This window comes from Chiloscyllium plagiosum, unplaced genomic scaffold (genome assembly GCF_037043375.1).
Source record: "Chiloscyllium plagiosum isolate Xiang-an unplaced genomic scaffold, Cpla_swu_hap1 HiC_scaffold_6, whole genome shotgun sequence".
In the NCBI taxonomy this organism is placed as follows: domain Eukaryota; kingdom Metazoa; phylum Chordata; class Chondrichthyes; order Orectolobiformes; family Hemiscylliidae; genus Chiloscyllium; species Chiloscyllium plagiosum.
In genome coordinates, this window is record NW_028270144.1 from 15,253,971 (window position 1) to 15,266,646 (window position 12,676).

At 43.7% G+C, this 12,676-nt stretch overlaps 1 long non-coding RNA gene across 8 annotated transcripts in view; it reads right to left on the reverse strand.

Annotated features, from left to right (window-relative positions):
• LOC148149714 (uncharacterized) overlaps positions 1–12,676 on the reverse strand; it is a 282,534-nt gene that overhangs the window by 221,772 nt on the left and 48,086 nt on the right. Inside the window, exon 3 of one of the 8 annotated variants that reach the window (XR_015757399.1) lies at positions 2,662–2,778. The exons of the other annotated variants lie outside the window; for them this stretch is intronic. This is a non-coding gene — a long non-coding RNA (uncharacterized LOC148149714). Of the gene's footprint in view, positions 1–2,661; positions 2,779–12,676 lie in introns of those variants that run through there. 8 annotated transcript variants of the gene reach the window in all.

The window sequence follows — 12,676 nt, forward strand, 5'->3', positions numbered from 1 at the left end:
TGTTTGAGTTGGTATGTGTATAGTTGTATGTGTCTTTGTGTGCGATATAGGTATGCGTGTAGCTGTATGTTTATGTGTGGTGTAGGTATGTGTGTACCTGTATATGTGCTTGTGTGTGGTGTAGGTATGTATATAGGTGTTTGCGACTTAGTTATGTGTGTAGCTGTATGTGTGTGCTGTAGCATATGTGCAGCTATGTGTATCTGTGTGTGATTTAGATATGTACATAGGTGTATGTGTTTTTGTGTGTGGTGTAGGTATGTATGTAATTTTATGTGTGTTTGTGTAGATATGTGTAGCTGTATGCATGTATTGTATAGATATGGGTATAGATGTGGTTGTAAAAGTGGTGTAGATACGTGTATATGTTTGTTTACTGTACATCTGAGTGCAGATGTAAGTGTCAGCGTGTCCTGTTTGTTTGCTGTGGAGATTTGTGCAGTTAGGTGAGTTGGTGTGAAATACGTGCGTGTGTGTGTGCCTATATGTGTGGGTGTGTCTGTTCAGTAACAATTTTTGCCAAACTCTGCTAATAGTGCCCAAGATTAGAGCGGTGCTGGAAAAGCACAGCGGTTCAGGTAGCATCCGAGGAGCAGAAAAATCGACGCTTCGGGTAAAAGCTCTTCAACAGGAAGCTCCGATGAAGGGCTTTTGCCCGAAACGTCGGTTTTTCCTGCTCCTCGGATGCTGCCTGAGCGGCTGTGCTTTTCCAGCACCGCTCTGAACTTGACTCTAACCTCCAGCATCTGAAGTACGCACCTCCGCCTAGTAGGGCCGAAGTCCTTTCCTATTGAAGACAAATGTGGGCCGTTCAGCTATGAAGCTGTTGACAGTAAAAGGTCATTAAAGGACCAACTCACGGCCTGTTTGCTGAGATTCTGAATGACCGGACATGCAGTTACCTGTCCGACTATTGCTCGCACTTGTGACCCGCCAGTGGCGCAAACCTTTGCTAAAACATTAAACATCTCCCAGGCCAGACTACAGACCGGGAATGATACAAGCCAGTCTCACTAAATTTTTAAAAAGAATCGGTATCAAATAATATTACCTCCAGCAGGGAATTTAAGTGAAATATTTGTTCTAAAATTGATTGACCAAATTACACGGATCATTGTTTTGGTTTAATGTGATAGTGTACATTTGAGGGGAACACTATCTTATTTATTGGCTATTGCAAACGGAGCTTTGTATCACTGAGATCACTTTCTTCCTTAAACTTGCCGACTTCTGAAATAAATAAATGGGACTTACAACCACGCAGTTTTTTTTCTCTAAATTTACAGCAATGATGATGAAGCCGTAAATATGCCAGTCAGCTGTAATGTAAATGGGTGAGCAGTTTGATTGTCGGGTTGTGCTGTAAATTCTCGGAAGTTGTTAAAAAAGGATGGGGATCTGCCTGCCCCAGCGCCCGGCCCCAGTTTCACTGAACGCCTCAGCTGTCACCGTGACCGGCTGGTGTCTACAGACGCCTCGTCGCGGTGTGAAGCTAGCCCCGGGAGGGAATCGATACAATAAAACGGAGTTTTAATGGGTTAATTGACTGGAACTGCTATCGTGTTAAAACACCTGTTCTGATAAGGAAATCAGCCAAACGTAATAACCTTTATCAATATTACACCTCGCCACCTCCCCCCCCCCCTCCAACCATCCATCGGTCTCCTTACAGAGAGGGAATTTCAGTAACCATTTCTGCATATCGGGGAATAGGGTCAAAAGCCCCAGTGGGCAGAAAAGGAGCCCGTGCGATCTGTTCCCCTCCCCAGCGGCGACCCACTGATGATTAAGTCCTCATTTTGTTTAATGATCTGATAACTGATTTATGGCAGAGTGTCAATACTCTGCTGAAATTAGGAAGAGCGACCAGTAAAAAGCAACAGCATACGGGCCGCCTGACTGGAAAACCTTGCGGCCGCTGTCTCGCTCTCAGATCTGGAAACGTTAGTTTTACCGTTCAGTTCCACTTGCAGTAACTTCTACACCGTCCAGTGTCAATAGCCATTGATAGGGACGGGTTCGGACACTACCTGAGGGACAGTTCACCCGCTCCCTTTTCAGATAAACTGGAATAGCACGTTAACACTATAAAAAAAAATCACCTCAACACCTTTAAAACGCCTAATATCAAGATCGGCCATCCGTCACGATCTACCAAACAGAAACATTTTTAAATTTAGATTTGAAATGTGCCTCGACTTTATGTTCGGTGGCTAGAAGAAGCGGCCGAGCGCGCCGTTTGAGTTGAATCGATCCCCAGCGCAAACAAAGATGTTAGAAAGAAAAAATAATTACTAAAATATGTCAATACTCTCGATTGCAAAAAAAATCTCAGTTTCAAACTCGGTTAATGGTTGTGACAATATAGTCGTGAGTCTAATTCAATAGCTGAACATAACAGTACAACGCGGCACTGTCCTTGAATTAAACAATATATTTGTTAGTTCATTACCAGCTGCAATCTCATTGATTCCATTCTTATTTTCAATAGGACTGGAATCGCAGAATTTAGTGCAAGGCTAGTGATCAGCGGCAGAATCAGCCCGTACAGACGTGCTACATTAATTATCAATATTTTAGCAAGAATTATAAACGGGTTCGACCCGTGTGAAGTTAGACTTACATTGACTGCCAGCTCTCTGTCTCCCAGTTAGCAGAACCGCGCAGTCTGGGATGGCACTTTGTTCCCGAAATCTGCATCAAGAAATTTGGTTAAAAATCTAAATCGGCCTTGTTGTCACAATTGAACCTTTTCTCTTGTTTGCGAACTTATGAGACCTGCAAAAACCACAGGGTACAAATGTATATAGCGGCGGTACAGGAGCTAGATCCGGCATCTCTCGCTCAATACACACTGAATGGAAGAAAATCAAATTCAATTTATTATTGATAGAAAGATTTTAAAAGACAATTTCGAGTTATTGTTTCTCTTTGCAAAGGGGACCCTTCTTACATATTGAAAAGCCTTTTGTGTGACAGAGAACAATGCAGAAAAACAAGTATTCTAATAAATGGCCATTTTTGTTCCCACTCGACGTTGAATGGGGCTGAACAAGTCGGGTTGTGAGCAGCTGCCACGCTTAAAGCGGAGAGGAGGTGGAGTCAATCCTCAGCTCCTCGCCTCCAAAATGTCAATATTCCAACAGCGAAGGGGCACCGCTGCTCAATGGGCCCTTGGCCCTTTCCCCCGTGTCTGCTCCTCAGCTCCCCCCCCCCCCTTCTCTCACTCCACTTTCCTGCCCAATTAATCTCCCTCTCTCTATCTTCTCCCCTTTTATCGTTCCCCCACTCTCCCTCCCTCGAACTCCCTATCCCTCCATCCCTCCCCATTTCACTGTCCCTTCATCTCTCGCTCCCTCTATTTTCTTCTCCCCCCCCTTTCCCATTTCACTCTGCTCTTTATCTCTCGTTCCCTCACTCTCGTCTCCCTCCCTCCCTCCCATTTCACTCTCCCCTTTGCCTCTCGCTCCCCCACTCTCCTTGCCCCTCCCCTCCCATTTCACTTTCCCCATTCTCTCCCCCCCACACTTTGCTATTCCTCCCTCCCCATTGCATTCATTTCCCCCCACCCCACTTCATCATGTTTCTCCTCTCACCACCACATTCCCCCCCCACCCCCCCATCAATTTACTCGGCCTCCCTCCTCCATTTCTCTACTCTTTGATTTGCATTTGTTTTGAGTTCTGTGCATGAATACTGATTCGTTCTTTCGCACAAGACTGTGTCCACGATTCAAACCGGCGTCAAATGAGGCATCGCCGATGTGAGACTTTTAATTCAGAACCGACCCAGCCCTGGGCGGCGTGTGCAATATTGTAACTTCGCAGTACAACGGAGTGAGTGATGTTAGTGTTTACTGTCGTTTTCATACAGAAAAGAAAAAAAAAGCTGAGAAAGGGTGGTAGAGTTTAATGCGGGTCATTCAACTTCAGGATCTTTGAAAGAGTTAACTGTTCAGAATTACTTAGTTCTATCTTGTCCGTATCATACACACATACACAAAAAGAGCTAAATCCCATTTGTCAAACGTGTCAGCTCTTCTATCAGAAGGGTTTATTTTTATTGTAGCCCGGACAAACTATGATCTCTGCTTCAAACAGCTTAACTGCAAAGTTTGTGACTAGACATCTTGAGGGCTGAGCTTAGATCCCCACCCATGGGGCTCAGCTCTACTTTTTTTTTGTCTTGATTTCCAGCCGGTTTGTCGGGATGGCGTGTTTGTTGACCGCCTCTCTAGCGGGTCGGGAAACCGAGCCCTTTCTGGCTCTGCTTGAGAACAATTCAAACCAGGCAAAGAAAGAGGATTATGTCAGAAACTGTTAACGAGTAATTCACTTTTGTACAGCGAGTGTTTGATTGGGGGAACCGATAGCCGGTACCAGCGTCCCATTACCTATACACTTTCCAGCGATGAAATTCGTGAAAGGAAATACAGTAACTTTCTCAAGGAACAGCAAACTCTTAGCTATCTTTTGGAAATCTCACTGACTCTCACTGCGACAAAGCTGCCTCCTGGCCATTACAGTCTCTGCTCGCAAACTGGGGGAGAAAATAAAAACGACTTCAAAAGGTGGATCTGAGTCTCTCGGAGTGCTTCGGCATTGGGTCGATCCCCAGGGTGGCGGGAGGAACTCTCTCAGAGAGCCGCTGCTGAGCCCGGCCAGATATTTCTCAGACAAAACACCGCGGGCTGGATATAAACACAGAATATATAAAACAAAACTTTAGAAACTCAGCAGGGTCTGGGGAGGGTGCGCGATTTAAGTGTCCCGGTGACTATTCCGAACATAGTTCGGGAGATTTCTCAGACCAATTCTGAAGCTCGGAATTGGGGAAACGCCAGGAAATCCGTGGCAAAAACATTCAAATCAAAAATAACAAGCTGACACTGAGAATATCAATTGTGCTAGCTCCCAAGTGCTAAGTGCATAAGATCTGAAATATTACATGTACCAGGGCTCAAAAAACTAGCAGTATAAAATCCCAGCACCAAGTCTGCCATAGTCCAAATATCGAATGCACGCAGGCTCCAAACACCAGTAATATCAGGTCCAATCACCAAATGTGCCAGGTTCCAAACACCAAGTAAACACGGTCTCCAAATGCAAAGTGTCCCATATCCTAATCACTAAGTGTACAAGACCCAAAACACCTAGCGTACAGAGGCTCCAAACACCAAGTGTGCCAGATCCCAAACACCAAGTGTGCCAGATCCTAAACACCAAGTGTAACAGATCCTAAACTGCAGCAATTCGGAGGACACACATGCAGCAACTTAGGGACTGTGCTGAAACATATAGAAATCCAGAGCACAGGCATGCAACAATGTTGAGTCCAAATGTGCAATAATTCAGAACACAAACATATAGCAAACAAAGACCCAAACATGCCAAGTATACATACACTCCACCCAGACAGTCTGGGGTACAAACACACACCAATCTAAGGCACAAGCATGTAGAAATCTAAGATTCAAACATGCAACAACCTAAGGAATAAAAATACAGAAATACATGTTCAAAATATGCAGCAATCTAATTCTGAACCATACAGTATTCCAGAAACCAAATGTGCAGTGATCTAAGGTACAAATAGGCAGCAATCCAAGACTCAAAAAAAGAAAACTGTGGAACAAATATGAAATATGAAATAACTGACCCAAAATTTATCATTTATATGGCCCAAACATGCAGCAATCTAAGACCCAAATATGGACCAAATTGGACCAAACATGCAGTGATGTGGAGTGCAAATATACAGCAAATTGAGGCATAAATATACAGCAAACCAGGGCTCAGTCATGCAGCAATTTAGGGCCTAAACATTCAGTATCTGGAGCACAAACATACGGCAATCCACATCTTAAACATGCAATAACCTAGAACACAAACTTCCAACAATGCTGGATTCAAACATGCAGTGATCCAGCTCCCAAACATGTGTCAATCTACGGAACAAACATACCACAATCCAGGTCTAAGCAGCAATCTAAGCCTGAAAGAGGCAACATTGTCGGTATGAACAGATAGCAATCCAAGCCTCAAACATGCAGCGGTATGTGGAATAAATATGCAACATTATAGGATTCAAAATGTAGCATTTATAGGCCTCAAACATGTAGTGATCTAGGGCCCAAACATGCAGCAGCCTCAAACACAATTTGCAACAATGTGGGGTCCAATTGGGTGGCACGGTGGCACAGTGGTTAGCACTGTTGCCTCACAGTGCCAGAGACCTGGGTTCAATTCCCGCCTCAGGCGACTGACTGTGTGGAGTTTGCACGTTCTCCCCATGTCTGTGTGGGTTTCCTCCAGGTGCTCCGGTTTCCTCCCACAGTCCAAAGATGTGCAGGTCAGGTGAATTGGCCATGCTAAATTGCCCGTAGTGTTAGGTAAGGGATAAATGTAGGGGTATGGGTGGGTTGCGCTTCGGTGGGTCGGTGTGGACTTGTTGGGCCGAAGGGCCTGTTTCCACACTGTAATCTAATCTAATCTAAAATCTAATCAAACATGCAGTGATCCAACATTCGTGCATCTACTTAAGGTCCAAGCGTGCAGCAGTCTAGTGTAAGAATGTGCAATAATGTAAGGCCAAAATATGCAGATACACATTTGGATCCAAATATCCAGCAATCTGGGGCTGAAATTTGCAGCATCCAATGACCCAAATGTTTCATAATCTAGGGTATAAATAGGCAGTGATCCAAAGCCCAATCATGCACCAAATTGAGTTAAACATGCAGCAATCTGTCCAAACATTCGAGCAATCAGCCAAAACATTCTGTAATCAAAATGCAAACATGCAGAAATCCTGTGTTCAAACATGGAGCAAACTGAACCAAACATGCAACAGTTTAGAGCACAAACAGGCAGCAATCTGGGGCGCAAGAGTACAACAACGTGCATTGCAAACATGGAATAAATTGGGCCAAACATGTATCAATTTCAGGCCCAAATATACAGCAATCTTAGGTACAAATATGCAGTGATAGATTTATGAGGATTATAGGCCATGGAATAAAATAAATGTAATAAAAGGCACAAAATTGACCAAATGATAAGTAACACAGTGTAGCAGTCATAGAGTCATAGAGATGTACAGCATGGAAACAGACCCTTCGGTCCAACCCGTCCATGCTGACCAGATATCCCAACCCAATCTAGTCCCACCTACCAGCACCCGGCCTATATCCCTCCAAACCCTTCCTATTCATATAGCCATCCAAATGCCTCTTAAATGTTGCAATTATACCAGCCTCCACCACTTCCTCTGGCAGCTCATTCCATACACGTACCACTCTCTGTGTGAAAAAGTTGCCCCGTAGGTCTCTTTTATATCTTTCCCCTCGCACCCTAAACTTATGCCCTCTAGTTCTGGACTCCCCGACCCCAGGGAAAAGACTTTGCCTATTTACCCTATCCGTGCCCCTCATAATTTGTAAACCTCTATAAGGTCACCCTCAGCCTCCGACGCTCCAGGAAAAACAGTCCCAGCCTGTTCAGCCTCTCCCTATAGCTCAAATCCTCCAACCCTGGCAACATCCTTGTAAATCTTTTCAGAACCCTTTCAAGTTTCACAACATCTTTCCGATAGGAAGGAGACCAGAACTGCACGCAGGCCAAAGGAAGGTACATATTAGGAAGGGATTGGCATTGGGACACTTGCTTTTCCTGACTATCTTGATCATATTGTGCAAGGGACAATTTCAGCCTTTGCAGATTACACAAAACTTTGAAGAACTGAAACCTGTGAGCAGGACATTGTGGAACATCAAAAGACCTATACAAGTCAGCAAAGTGAGTGGAGATGTAGCAGACAGAGTTCAGTTGCTTTTAAAAAAAAGGGCTACAATTCTAAAGGGACTGCAGGAACAGATGGAACTGGGTAAATATCTGCTCAGATCACTGAAAGTGCCAGGGCAGGTTGAGAGAGCAATAAGTAAAGCATACAGTATTAAATAGGGCCATACAGTTCCAGAGCAACGAGGTGATGTTGAACATGCAGAAGACACATTATAAGGAGGATGGAAATGCATTGGAGCGCAGAAAGCGAAACTTAAGTTACTAGGAGAGATTTATGGAGTTGGTACAGTACTGTGTTCTGTGGAGGGAAGAAGATTAAGAGGAGGTTTTCAGAACCATGAACAGGCTTGATAAGAATAGGTAGGGACAAAGTATTCTCCCTCAAGAACCAGAAGGCACAGATTAAAGTGATTTGCAAAAGAAGCCAATGAAATGAGGAAAAATCACTTATTTTCCACACAGATCTCAGTTGGGGTTTTTGGAACATATTACCTGAAAGTGAGGTGGAGGCAGATTCAATTGGAGCATTCAAGACGATGATAATTTGCATGGAAAGTGCGAGGGTTTGGGGAGAAGCAAGAAATTGGCAGTAGGCATTGATTAGAGTGGTGCTGGAAAAGCACAGCAGGCCAGGCAGCATCCGAGGAGCAGGAAAATCGACGTTTCGGGCAAAAGCCCTTCGTCGGGGCTTCCTGTTGAAGATTTTTTTCCCGAAACGTCGATTTTTTTCTGCTCCTCGGACGCTGCCTGATCTGCTGTGCTTTTCGAGCACCGCTCTAATCTTGGGCACTATTAGCCGAATTTGCAAAAAAATGTTAGGAACAGACACAACCACACATATAGACACACACACATTTCATACCAACTCACCTAACTACACAAATCTCCACAGCAAACAAACAGGACACACTGACACTTAACACATCTGCACACAGATATACAGTAAACAAACATATATACATATTTACACCACTTTTACAGCCACAGCTATACCCACGTCTATACCATTGATGCTCATTTAAATAGCCGGTGCAGACACGATGACCGAAAGGCTTCCTTCTGCGCCTTTTTATTTCTGCGATTCAATCAGCATCGAAGAATCAAACACTCCAGCTTCCAAACATTCAGCAATCTAGGGTCAGCAACATGCACTAACCTGGGACCCAAACAGCAAATAAGCTGGGATCAAAATCTAAACAAACTGGAATCTAAAAGTCTGTTTTTATTCTCAACAAAGTCTGGTTACCAGAAACACCTGTGAAAGGAACAACTGCATTCTTAATTGGCCTTTACTATATCAGATATTGTACAATATATAACATTAACAAAAGTACAGAAATTACCACAACAGCCACACTGAACATATTGACTTAAAACTGCCCGATGATCAACACTTAAAAGAAATCTAAATACTTGATTCAAGTGCAAATTCATGTGTGTAAATGTAATTTCTTTTGCATTAACACAAGCTCCTCGGATCCAGAGCTCCACCTGTCAAAACTCGCCCACCGTCTTGCATATTTAAACTAATCGAACAGCTGCATTTGCGAATAAGTTTTTTCCCCATGGAGTCAGTAACCGGGAATGTACGAAGAGTTGTGGAAGACAGGAAGTTACCATTTGCAGCCGACAATCTGTGAAATGCCTTCAAACTGACCTTGAACCAGTGTAGAGTTGTTACAATGTCTGACAAAGACGGATCAAAACACGGACCTTTCCAGCACAAACTTTCACGTCGACAGGTCCGGAAGTAAATGCGGATGTGATTTTGTACTTTCACTTTATTATGAGGCTTTAATGAAGTAAAGTTGATTTATAGACAGGCGAGAAAAAACGCAGTCGCAAAGACTTAACAGTTATATGTGCATTACGCTTGATTTTCAAAGCAAATGCAACTTTGAAGCGTGGGGAGCCGGATCCATCTTTTAAAAGAATTAAGTACGACTTGTGCTAATGAGTGCTTAGAAGAAAAAGATTGAAAAAACTGTAATTGGAGTGTGGTTGGTGGCGGCGCTGATCTCAGCTCTGTACCCTCGGCTGTGAACACACTATGGGGTTCCATCCATCAGTCAGTCAGTCTAACTCTGACAGTACTGTCACATTCTGCCACTCTGTGTCTCTGTACTCAGCGAATGTGACAAACAACTGTCAGATCAGCATCGAAAAACAGTCACAGGGAGCTCTACCTGCGCCGTTATCTGCGGTGTGTTGTACACAGTTATATCAGAACTAAACCTGAACAATTACAGATGTAGTTTAGATAACAATGGCTTGTTATTATCTGGGATTGACTGAGCCGGAACTCTGACTTTTTAGGGATTCATAAAGACAAAGACTGGCATTCCGACGAGTCGCAAGATTAATATCTTGTTTCTTAAAAAAAAACAATTGCACAATATTGGGCTTATTGGACACCGGAGCTAGTTCACTTGTGAATATTACTGTAAAAATATTGGCGACTTGATAAACTTTCCGCTGGGTCAACTGGTCCGAGTTACCCAACGGCACATGAGCCGCATCGATCCCCAGAAATGAAACGTTTCCTCAATACCCTCCCAAATTTAGTTAGGGCAGTTACTGATTATATATGTTGGGGCATTTTATACGATCTTTAATTGCAGTGCTTATGTGATTCGGATATGAGTGGGGGGGGGGGGGGGGGGCATAGAAGAACATTAGGAAGATAATGGTCACTAACAGCAGAAATCAAACCAGACTGTGCTGCCTTGTGTTAACCAGTGATTCGTAAAGTTTGAATATGGTTTTGAAACCATTTTGTGCGAACCATTTCCATTATGAATTATGACATTAACTACAGGTGTGAAGTCGTGACCAATAAGAGAGCATCTAAGTATGTTCCCTTAACATTCAAATGGATTATCGTTGATTAATACCACACTAATGACATCTTGGAGACAGTGGCGATCAGGAACTACTTAGAACCAGCCACCAAAATACCTGTACTTCGACTACTCAAACAGGTTAGACACTAGGAACTCTGTGTGGCTTATAACTCATCTCCTGCATTCATAAAACTTGCCCAGATACGGACACAAGTTAGCAGTGTGATGAAACAGTTTCCACTTGCCTTGGTCAAAATTCTAATAATATTCAAGGAACTCGAAACCATCCAGGTCAACACAACATACTTGCCAGGCGCCCTATGCATCTTATATATTCACACCTTCCACCAGAGATACACAGTTGCAGCGGTGTGTACCATCTACAAGATGTACAGTAACAATTTACCATGGCTCCTTCACAGCACCTTCCAAATCTGTGACGTGTATCAACTAGTGGGATCACCAGCACTTCCCGTTCCTGCACCATCCGGACCGGGAAATATAGTGTCCTTCCTTCATGATCGCTGTGTTAAAATCCTGGAACTTTCTGCCCAACAACGCCATGACAGTACCTTCACTACTGGAACGTAACTATTCAAGAATATGATTGTAAGGTGGTTCACCACCACCTTCTCAAACACAAATTAGGGAAGGCTGCATGGTGGCTCAGTAGTTAGCACTACTGCCACACATGGGTTAGATTCCCCCCTCAGGCGACGGTCTGTGTGGAGTTTGCATATTCTCTCCTTGACTGCTTGGGTTTCCTTCAGGTGCTCCGGTTTCCTCCGCAATCCAAAGATAACTAGTCAGAAGTAAATGTAGAGTAATAGGGTAGGGGAATGGGTCTGGGTGGGTTATTCTTCGGAGGGTCGGCTGGGACTTGTTGGGCCAAATGGTCTGTTTCCACACTGTAGGGATTCTATTCTATGGTAAAAGATCATGCCTCCCATCAGAATAGGAAACAGGAATTGTTTTGCAGTAGAAGTAGCGACATATGCATGACAGCAAATTGGTTACATCGTTATCACCTTGTGTTGGCTACCTCTCCATTGGTGGATGTGACTGGTGGTTGGGAACTTTCTACTCTGTGTCTTCATGTGCCCATTCACAACTGGCAGACCTTTGGGCACATGGAGCAAGACAAAACACAAGCAAAGGGATCCCAGGGCACGACTGGCTTTCTTGTGAATTCAACAAAAGTCTGGAATTAAGACTCTTCTGATAACCATGAATCCATGGGCGATTGTCTGAAAAATCCATCTTGTTCATTAATGTCCTTGAGGGAAGGAAATTCACCATCTTTACCTGGTCTGATCTACATGTGATTTCAGACCCACAGCAATGTGGTTGACTTTTAATTACATTCTGGGCAATTAGGGATGGGCAATAAATGCTGGCCTAGCTAGTGTTGCCCCCATCCCATGAATGAATTAGAAAATGGATATATATGATGATCAGGAGATAAATATCCATCTGCAATCCATATTAATGCCCGGTGTTCCAGTCCAGCACATGTACAAGGCTAGAAAGGCCTCTCTGCTCAGTAACACACCTTTCCCTAACCTTCACAAAATCATCCTTCACCATATCATGCATATAGCATAACACCCCATATACAATTCAATTTTGAAAGCTTTTGACTAACTCCCACATGATTCCAGTAAACGTGTCAGCAAACACAGTGAAAGCAGGAGGCTATGAATAAATGACAACTGTAGTTTTGGTGGCTATGGCAGTGGGGGAGCATTTTGGTGATAGTGACCATACTTCAGTAAGATTTAACACATGAATAAGGACAAAGTTTGACCAGAACCAAAGGTTCTGAATTGGGGGAAGGCAATTTTAATAAGGCAGGATTTCGCAAAGGGGACTGACTGAGGGCAGCTTCATGCAGGAAAATCCACATCAGAGCAATGGTCAAAGTTAAAATGCAGGACTACTGTTCCTGTAAAGGCCAGGGCACACTGGATGTCAAAGGACAGGCAGGATTAGATAAGGAAAATGAAGGAAGCTTATAATAGATAGTGACAG